This window comes from Aphelocoma coerulescens, unplaced genomic scaffold (genome assembly GCF_041296385.1).
Source record: "Aphelocoma coerulescens isolate FSJ_1873_10779 unplaced genomic scaffold, UR_Acoe_1.0 HiC_scaffold_276, whole genome shotgun sequence".
Taxonomy (NCBI): Eukaryota; Metazoa; Chordata; class Aves; order Passeriformes; family Corvidae; genus Aphelocoma; species Aphelocoma coerulescens.
In genome coordinates this window covers 35,132-44,871 of record NW_027183620.1, presented here as the reverse complement: position 1 = coordinate 44,871, position 9,740 = coordinate 35,132, and positions in this window count along the sequence as shown.

Genomic DNA, 9,740 nt, shown 5'->3' with positions numbered 1-9,740 from the left:
TGTTCCCTGTGCAACATGATTCTCGCATCCCAGTCACTTTCACATACCTTCGGTATCCCTGAGTCCAAGCAGCTAAAGCTCACAGAGACAGAAGTGTCAGGAAGGAAAACGTTCCAAAAGCACCCCCTTCTCTTATCAGCATATAAATTGTGCACAACAGGCTGCAGCACCGAACCTTCCTTCTCAGATAGACATGCCATCACACTTTTCACTCTTGCAGCTCGGTTGAAAAGCTCCAGCAGCTGCTCCCGCAATAGCAAAAGGTTCTAGAAGTGAAAGCCAGTTTGGGGCTGCACCTTCTCCTTGCCGCATGTAAGCCACACCAAACTCCCTGATGCACTCTGTCCTCCCCTTCTCAAAGGAGTAGACGGTGGCATCAGGACACACCTGTGTCCCAGCAGCTGGGTGCCCAGCCGGGAGCAGGAGCAGGGCTGGGGCTGCTCCCAAAGTTGCCCCGCCCCAATGCCAGAGCCGGACATATGCTGAGGGGGGGCTGGATCAGGCTTTATTGTCCAGCTGCATGCCAGGAGTGAGCACAAAATCTACCTGCATTCTCTGCAGCATGCCATCCTGGAGCAGAGCCATTGCCAAAGGAAGCCGTGAGCCCGTGCCAAGCCAGTGCCGGAGTGGGATCCTAGCAGCACCTGTGGAAGCCGGGAGAGAGGAGCCCACCTGGAGCAGGTTCGTGCAGGATTAATCATCCCGTGGCTTCCCACCAGGGTCCTGTTGCTTCCAAAAGGCCCCACAGTGTCACTGTGGCCCCTCGGTTCCACCAGGTTCCATAGCGTCACTGTGGTGCCCAGGGTTCCATCAGCTTCGCCAGCATCCCCACGGTCTGCAGAGCTCCCCGAGCTTCTGTGGTGTCACAGTGGAGGCAGGGTTGCATCAGGTTCCATAGCATCAGCACGGTCTCCAGGGCTCCCAGAGGTTCTGTGGTGTCACAGTGGAGGCAGGGTTGCATCAGGTTCCATAGCATCACCACAGTCTCCAGGGCTCCCTGAGCTTCTGTGGTGTCACAGTGGAGGCAGGGTTGCATCAGGTTCCATAGCATCAGCACGGTCTCCAGGGCTCCCAGAGGTTCTGTGGTGTCACAGAGGAGGCAGGGTTGCATCAGGTTCCATAGCATCACCACGGTCTCCAGGGCTCCAAGAGCTTCTGTGGTGTCACAGAGGAGGCAGGGTTGCATCAGGTTCAATAGCATCAGCACGGTCTCCAGGGCTCCCCTGAGCTTCTGTGGTGGTGTCACAGAGGAGCCAGGCTTCCTTGTAGTTCCCCAGCATCACAAAGGCTCTCCTGGGAGCCACGGGTCACAAAGCACCGTGGGCTCTGTGCAGCCCCGCTGTGTCACAATGGCCGCTGGCTTCCACGAGCCCCCGCAGTGTCCCAGTGGGCCCCGTGGCTTTAGGAGTGGGTGGCTGGGAGTTGGTGCCAGCGGCTGGGGGAGCAGCAGCAGGGACTGTGTGTGGACAGTGCCATGGCCACTTTTGTGGCCACTGGTGTCTCTGTGCCAGGCACAGCCGTGGTGTGTAACACCGGCTCTGGGTCCTTTGGCTGTGCAGGTGGCAGTCACGGCCTGGAGCAGGGCTGCTCCCGGGGGACAGCCTGGGGCAGGAGGCTGCTGGAGATTCATTCCCCACACGCTGCAGCTCCTTGTCATGAGGTGCTCAGAGTGATTGGAAAGGCTGTTGGCAGCAGGCAGTTCTCTGGGTTCAAGCTGTGGAGCTGTCAGCGGGAATGCAAAGGCCAAGCTGGTGAGCCTTTTGTCCTGGTGCCTTTAGTGTGTGAGCAGTCCCTGGTGCCGTTGTCTTTGGATCCTGAGTGTGGGAGAGGCAAGGCTTAGGATGGTGCGTAGAGCTGAGAAGGAAAGTGCCGAGAGCAGCGTGTGTGCTGCTGCTTTGAGGGGTGCAGTTGAAGTTGTAGGCAGCAAGAGCTTTCTCAGCTGGCCCTTTTGTGAGCTCTGCTTTTGCCAGATGACTTCCATCTTACCCTCTTACCATCTTAGCCTCTCATTTTTGCATATCCCAAACCCCCTTCCAAACATCCAGCAGCTGCTTGTAAAGAAGAAGTCCTAGAACAAAAAGCCAGTGCTGCCTTTCATAGCCCCTTTGCTGTCTATGAAGTAGAGGAAAGAAGCTAGTGAGACGCACTTTCTTTCTCAACTCCATAGAGCGCATCCTTCTCTCAAGGTGGCAGAGTCCTTGGCGGAAGTGAAGCATCTGCAGCTGCAGTTCAGACTGAGAGATGTGCCAGGACAGGAAACATTTGCTGACCTTCCCTGTTCCCTGTGCAACATGATTCTCGCATCCCAGTCACTTTCACATACCTTCGGTATCCCTGAGTCCAAGCAGCTAAAGCTCACAGAGACAGAAGTGTCAGGAAGGAAAACGTTCCAAAAGCACCCCCTTCTCTTATCAGCATATAAATTGTGCACAACAGGCTGCGGCACCGAACCTTCCTTCTCAGATAGACATGCCATCACACTTTTCACTCTTGCAGCTCGGTTGAAAAGCTCCAGCAGCTGCTCCCGCAATAGCAAAAGGTTCTAGAAGTGAAAGCCAGTTTGGGGCTGCACCTTCTCCTTGCCGCATGTAAGCCACACCAAACTCCCTGATGCACTCTGTCCTCCCCTTCTCAAAGGAGTAGACGGTGGCATCAGGACACACCTGTGTCCCAGCAGCTGGGTGCCCAGCCGGGAGCAGGAGCAGGGCTGGGGCTGCTCCCAAAGTTGCCCCGCCCCAATGCCAGAGCCGGACATATGCTGAGGGGGGGCTGGATCAGGCTTTATTGTCCAGCTGCATGCCAGGAGTGAGCACAAAATCTACCTGCATTCTCTGCAGCATGCCATCCTGGAGCAGAGCCATTCCCAAATGAGGCTGCTGGGATGTGGGGGAATGCTGAGGGCAGGACAGGGGGCTGACAGTGCCCAGACTTTCTGGGGCTATTCCCAGGAGGCCCCAGGGCCTGAGGACAAGGTGTGTCCTCTAAGCCCTTGGTGGAAGATACGCTGCCATGACCCTGGGCACCAAGTCTTGGCTTCTCCTGGACACTGCCAGCCCTGCCAGGGCCCTTGGCCATGTCCAGCACAGCTTGTCCTGCGCTGTCCCACCGCTGCTGCTGTGTCCCTGCAGGCTGCACACTCCCATCTCACTGCCCCACCACCAGCTCTGCCCTGCCACCTCCAGCCCTGGCCTGAGCTGTGCCCAGCCTCACCCTCTGTGCCTTGGGCACACACACATGCCCTGAGCTCATCCTCCCTCTGGGTGCTTCTGCCCCCACGCTGCCCTGGGAGGGACATTTCCTCCTCCTCATGCCCAGTGTCCCCCTGCCCAGCTGCTCTGTGGGGCAGTGCGTGTCTCTCCTGCTGTTCCCTGCCTCCCAGGAAAGCTGTACCATGTGGGGCACGGCCCTTCCAGCAGCCTCCCAGCCCCTCAGCCTTGTTGGACCCTTTCCCCTGAGCAGACAGCAGCAGCATCTCCGTGCTCTGCCCAGCGTGCTCCTTTCGTCACCAAACTGCGGGAAAATAGAAACTGTCCTACACCATCTCTGAAGTGTTAGAGAATCAGGCCCTGTGGAACCAACGAGCCCTTGGGACACAGGAGGATCTCGTGTAACCAAGGGTCAGTTCTGACACTGTAGATCCAAGGAGATCCTTGTGACACTCTGGGGCCTTGTGGAACCCTTCTGCCCTGGTCTCTGCACCAAGGAGACCCTTGTGCCACTACGGGACCTTGTGCAGCCAAGGAGAGCATTGTGAGAGTGCGGGGCCATGGAACCAAGGGACCATTGTGACCTTGTGGGGCCTCATGGACTCAAGGGACCATTGCCACACTGTGGGGCCTCATGGAATGAAGGGTCCATTGTGACACTGCAGAACCAAGGACACCATGGTTACACTGTGGGGCCCATGGAACCAAGGCACCATTGGGACACCCCGTGGCCTCATCCTCTTGAATTTCAACAGATCTGAGGGATGGCAGGACCTGCAGGCAGCACTGAAGGATTCTGGGAAGAACCCTTGATCCCTGCTCCAAAGGAAATCAGAGAAAGACCCCTGGTAAGATAAAGGCACCTTTTCCTTTCCCAGTGTAAACTGTTGACCTGCCTGTAAGGTGCAGCAAAAGCTTTGCAGGGTTTGGTTCAAGGTACCCAAGGTTGGAACAGGGAAGTGTTCGAGTCCCTTCTAAGAGAAGGGTTGGAATCTTTGTGCTATGGCTGCCTGGGATCCATGGAACAAGTGTGTTCTGGCAGACTCTGGGACCTCGAGAGCAATCCCATCCAGGAGCCAGCACTGGACCTGCACCCTGGTGGGAGCAGCATGGTACGGATGGAAAACGGGCAGCTGGGTGTGCAGTGGGAACCTCAACCCAGGTCATAGAAGCCCAGGCTTTAGCTTTGAACACATCAGCACAAAAAGCAGAATGAATGACCTTTCCTAGAAATCACTGAAGGAAAAAAGGTGAACATATGGACTGATTTGAACTCTGGGTTTGGAATAATAGACGCCCAGGGAGCCACATGGAAGGAAAGGGCACAGAGGTCTCCAGTGAGTACAAAAAGAAATCAGTCACCTACTGCAGAGTGTGCCAAAACCAAAAGAAGTGGCCCTGATGCCCTTGTAAAGCCCATGGGTTTGGAGACTCCCCAGTTAATCCAGGGACTCCATTGGCTGACCAAACAGCTCAAGAGGGTGCTGAAAAAGCTCTCCTTGCACTAATACCTAGCAAAAACTTGAATGTTCTGCAACAAAAGCCAGATTCCAGTGATCAGGACAGGCAGTCAGCCCCATCAGCAGCAGCTACGGAAAATCCCAGCAGGTGATTGGTAACCCCGTGTGGGCAGGTAATTGGAGCTCCACAATTAATGTATAATGGAACTAAAACATCAGGAAACACATTAGGAAATGGAGAATATGGTGGCCAGTTTACAAAGGCATCTAGTAAGCACAAAAATGGCAAAAAATAATAGATCAGTTGTTGAGAAAGATGGGATTGGTTTTGAAGGAAGAAGGCTGCCTCCAGGGCTCGTTACATGGGAATCACCAGGTGATTTTGGCCAACTGATTTTGCAGAACTGCCCAGACAGAAGGGGGACTGGCACATTTTGGTATTGGTGGATCCTTTTTCTGGATGGCCAGAAGCTTTCCCATGTGGCACCAACAAGACAAGGGAAGTCTCAGAAGTTTTGCTGCAATGAATATTTAATAGCACTGGGACTAACTCTTGTAAGCCTTAAAAGGTGCATGGTTCTCAACAGATCATTGGGGCTGGACTCGCCTGTACATCCTTTCCAACCAGGAGATGCGGTGTACATCAGAACCTGGAATTTTGGAACAATCCAGCCAAAGTGGAAGGGACCATCTCAAGTCCTCCTGGTAACCTACCCTGCACTCAAGGTAGAAGGAATCAAACTCAGGGTTCATCACATGCGGGTAAAACCAGCAAGCACACATTAAACACAGCAGAAACAAGACTGTCCGACACCATGGAGTTTGGGGTTTTACATCAATCCTATTGTTTTAGGTATTGAATAGGATTTTCTAAGGGGATACTCTTTATTGGATCTAGATGATCAATTATTGTGTAACTATAATAAAAATAGAAACGATGTTCCTGACTTCTGGGAAGGGAAATGCGGTTTTCAAAGTCAGTGCAAGATGTTGGCAGATGACAGAATGTGACCCCTGTAACAGCTTGTTTGCCAACACCAACCTGTGCAGAAAATCCAGTTCCGTGGGGAGCTTCAGTCAGCAATTTGACAAAAATCTGGGAACACTTGTGGAAGGAAATAGCACCCAGGGCACCTGGACAGGGATGGAAGGAGAATATTCCTTACCATGGACACATAAGAACGATACTGCTGAGAATTGTAACATTTCCAAACTGGATCTGGAAATTACCTCAGGAAATATTGATCAGCTGACAGATTGCACTGATAGCCCCTGGAGCTGCCAAATTCCAGCAGTATGGAATCACCCTCAGACAGGACAATGGGAATGTTTCCAGCCAGTTCAGGGGTGTCTGGGCTGGGAAGGGAGCCCAGGCCTTCCACGGGACCCCTTACAGGTGGGTATAAAATATCCTGATTTAACAAGGTCAAGGCCAAAGGATCCCAGGACAAAGGAAAAGTGGGATTGCCCTGGGACAGACACTTGAGCTGTTTGGAATCCTGAGGTGCAGCAGCTCCTGGCTGTGGCCCAGGCTCTGAGGCTAGGCTGTGTTTGTAGAAATGATTCTGCCTTTCTCAGTGACACCTGGGCTCAGCCAACAAACAGCAAGCCTTGGAGAGGCACAGAGTGTCAGCAGGATGCGGTCAGATCCTTAGGAGCCCCAGGATGGGTGGGAAGTGATGGAATTTGGAGCACACGTTTGGCCCTGGGAGAATCAGGAGCACCATGGACACTGGGGGTATTAACGTTCCGTCCCTCGTGCAAGGAGTCACCACCGGGAACCCAACTGTGGGGAAAGGTTAAAGGGGATGGAATTTGGAAACATCCCAGTGCGGGAACTACAGCGGGATGGATTTTAGAATTCATCTCTGCTCCGCAAAGATCTGCCTTTAGGAACAGAGCAGCCACACACCATTGGGCTCTGCAGATGGAAACCTGAGTGAATGCAGCTCCTTTGGGGCTTGCTGAAATAAAGGAACAATTGCCAGCCACAGCTAAAATGACTTTACAGAGCAGATTGGCTTTAGCCCTATTGCTGTTACATGGACAGGGAGTATGTGGATTCTTGAACTGAAACAGCAACACTTGTTGTGTGCACATTCCAAATGTGATGCTGGATTGGATGATCGGGTAGAGAGGATAAAATCAGTTGCTGCATCCAGCAGGGAATTAAGGGGAGGATTAGACAGTAACTGGATAAAATATTTCAAGGACTTGGATTTTCTCTGACTGATGGTTGGCCTGACTTTTGCAAAGTCTAACTGGGATCCCAGCAATACTTGTGCTTGTGACACTTGCTTTGAGCTGTGTAAAGAACATGGTTGTGAAAGCAGCTGAGGAACTCGTGGGATGTGAGTAAAGGAGCAGAGTGAGGCTTACGAAGGCTTGAAGGGAAGAGAAGCTTCCCAACCCTCCAAGGGGGGAAATTTACCAGATGAAAAACCGTTTGCACCTGGTGGGTTCATACAATGCTTCTTCTCCAAAAGCCACTGGCCATGGAACCGCACAAGGCTGATTCTGTAGGCAGCAACCAGCCCAGGTGTGCCAACTTTCACCAGTTCACTGGGCAGTCAGGGCTGGCTTTGGGGTCACCGACCACCAGGGACCCCCAAAGAGAGCCCCAGGGCAGAAGAACGGATGTGCAAAGGGGTGGGGGAAATATGCAATGATTTTGGGGAAATGATTGTCGTGTGTGTGTTTATTGTGGGACAGTCTGGGAATGAGTCTGTGAAACACAGTCTGCAAACAGGAACATTCCTGACCTCGGCACACATGACTTTGGGAGGGGCTCTCCCCTCGTGCATCCGGCCCAATAAAGAATGCTGCTGCTTCGTGCTGCGCTGATGCTGAGGAGGTTTTGTTTCCCTGAAGTTTTGGTAACACCTCTGTGCCTGTGTCACAGAGCCACAGAGCAGCTGTGATGTCAGAAAGGGGCTGTGTGACATCACAGGGTGGCTGTATGACATCATAGAGTCTACGGCGACATCATGGAGCAGCTCTGTGACATCAGAGAGTGGTGCTGTGACATCATAGAGTTGGCTGTGACATCACAGATTGGGCTCTGACATCACAGGGCAGACTATGACATCACAGAGATGGCTGTGACATCACAGGGTGCTGGTGTGACATCACAGTGCAGAGTTGTGACATCACAGATAGGACTGTGACATCACAGGGTGCTTGTGTGACATCACAGAGTGGTTGTGTGACATCACAGGGGAGCTGTATGACATCATAGAGTCTGCTGTGACATCACAGAGCTATCACAGTGATATCACAGAGAGGACTGTGACATCACAGATGGGTGGCATGACATCACAGAGTGTCTATGACATCACAGGGTGTCTATGACATCACAGGGTGGCTATGTGACATCACAGAATGAGTTTTGACATCCCAGGTTGGCTGTGGGACATCCCAGGGTGGCTGTGTGACATCCCAGGGGGTTGGATGCCATGGCAACCCTCATCAGTTCCAGTTCCCTTGGAAACCCCCCCAGGACCCATTGCTGCACTCAGGGTCCGTGGCCACTTGCCCGCAGACCTGGGCTGCCCTCGGCTGCCATGGCAGCCCTCAGGACAGAGCGGTGCCGGGGCTGGTGCCAGCTACAATTGCACTGACACTCGCTGATGCCACGGCAGCGGCCACAGGGACCCGTTCCTCACTTTGGTGCCATGGACACCAACGCTTGGCCCCGCTGCCATGGGGATTGGCACGGTCACCTGCACTCAGGGCCCGTGGCTGGGCACTGCTGCCATGGACACGGGCACTGAGCCCTGGGCCACAGTCGGCTGCCATGGCCACCAGCCCAAGGTCCCGTGGCCAGGGCCGGGGCCATGGAAAGGAACCCGTGGAGCCGTGGTGATGGTGGATGGCCATGGGGTGCTGCTGTGGGCTGGGGCAGAGGGAATTTCCTTGCCAGGCCTTTCTCTGGGGCTGTGTTTGGCTCTGTGCTGAGCACAGCGTTGCTCACACGGAGATGGTTTTGTTCTTGCTGAGCTTGCACAGAGCCAAGGCCTTTCCTGCCCCTCGTCCGGCCACGCTGGGGAGGGGCTGGGGGTGAGGGGGAGCTTGGCAGGGGTCACAGCCAGGACAGGTGACCCCAACTGACCCCAGGGATATCCCAGACCACAGGACATCATGGCCAGTGTATAAAGTGGGGGGAACAAGGAGGAAGGGGGGGACATTTGGAGTGAGGGTTTTTGTCTTCCCAGGTAACACTCAGGCAGGATGGGGCCCTGTTTTGCTGGTGGGCAGGGTCAGCACCAAAGACACAGACCCTACTGAAGGGATTGTGCAATTTATAAAATGCAAATCTGCAAAGAATTACAAAAGCATAAGCTCAGCAAAGCACATAATCATTAGCAAAGAATCACAGCAGGAACAGCTCAGCAATGCCCCCAGTCATCAGTGCCAAAGATTGCCTGCAGTGATTAACCAAGATCCAGCCCCAGTGACCCTCAGACTTTACCATCACCCAGAGCCACCCATCAGCTGGGGGAAGCTGTCCCAGCCAAGGACTGGAGAGCCACTCCCGGACACTGGGAATTCCTGCAGCTGCCTCCAGCCACAGCTGAGGCTCCAACCCCGCTGGGAGAGGGCCCAGCTTTGACAGTGCTGGAGAAACAAACTGACAGCACTTCTAGTGCAGGAACATCTGCTTTCATCCTCCTCTTGGCTTCCTCCTAAGCCTGGCCAGGGCTCAAGGAGGAGCCAAGGGAGCTGACTTTGACCATACAGCCCCAAACAAGGCCAGATGTTGGATTTCACGGCCTTGTCCCAGCCGCCCGCAGTGCCCAGGCCGTGCTGGCTGTGCTCAGAGCAGGGCCCAAAGCTGCCCAGCATTGCTGCCTTTGGGAGCAGAGCAGGAGGGCAGGACATGTGCCCAGCCTGCAGCCAGCCATGGCACAGCCACCTCCTCAGCAGCTGCCCAGAGCCCAAAAGCAGTTTGGCAGCCACTGAAGAATTCCCTGCAGCCGCCCCAGCAAAGGGGGAACCTTTGGTGCCCGGCCAGGCCGTGCCATGCCCAGCTCTGGGAGCATCCCCCTGGCTCTGGACTCACCTGCACACTGGC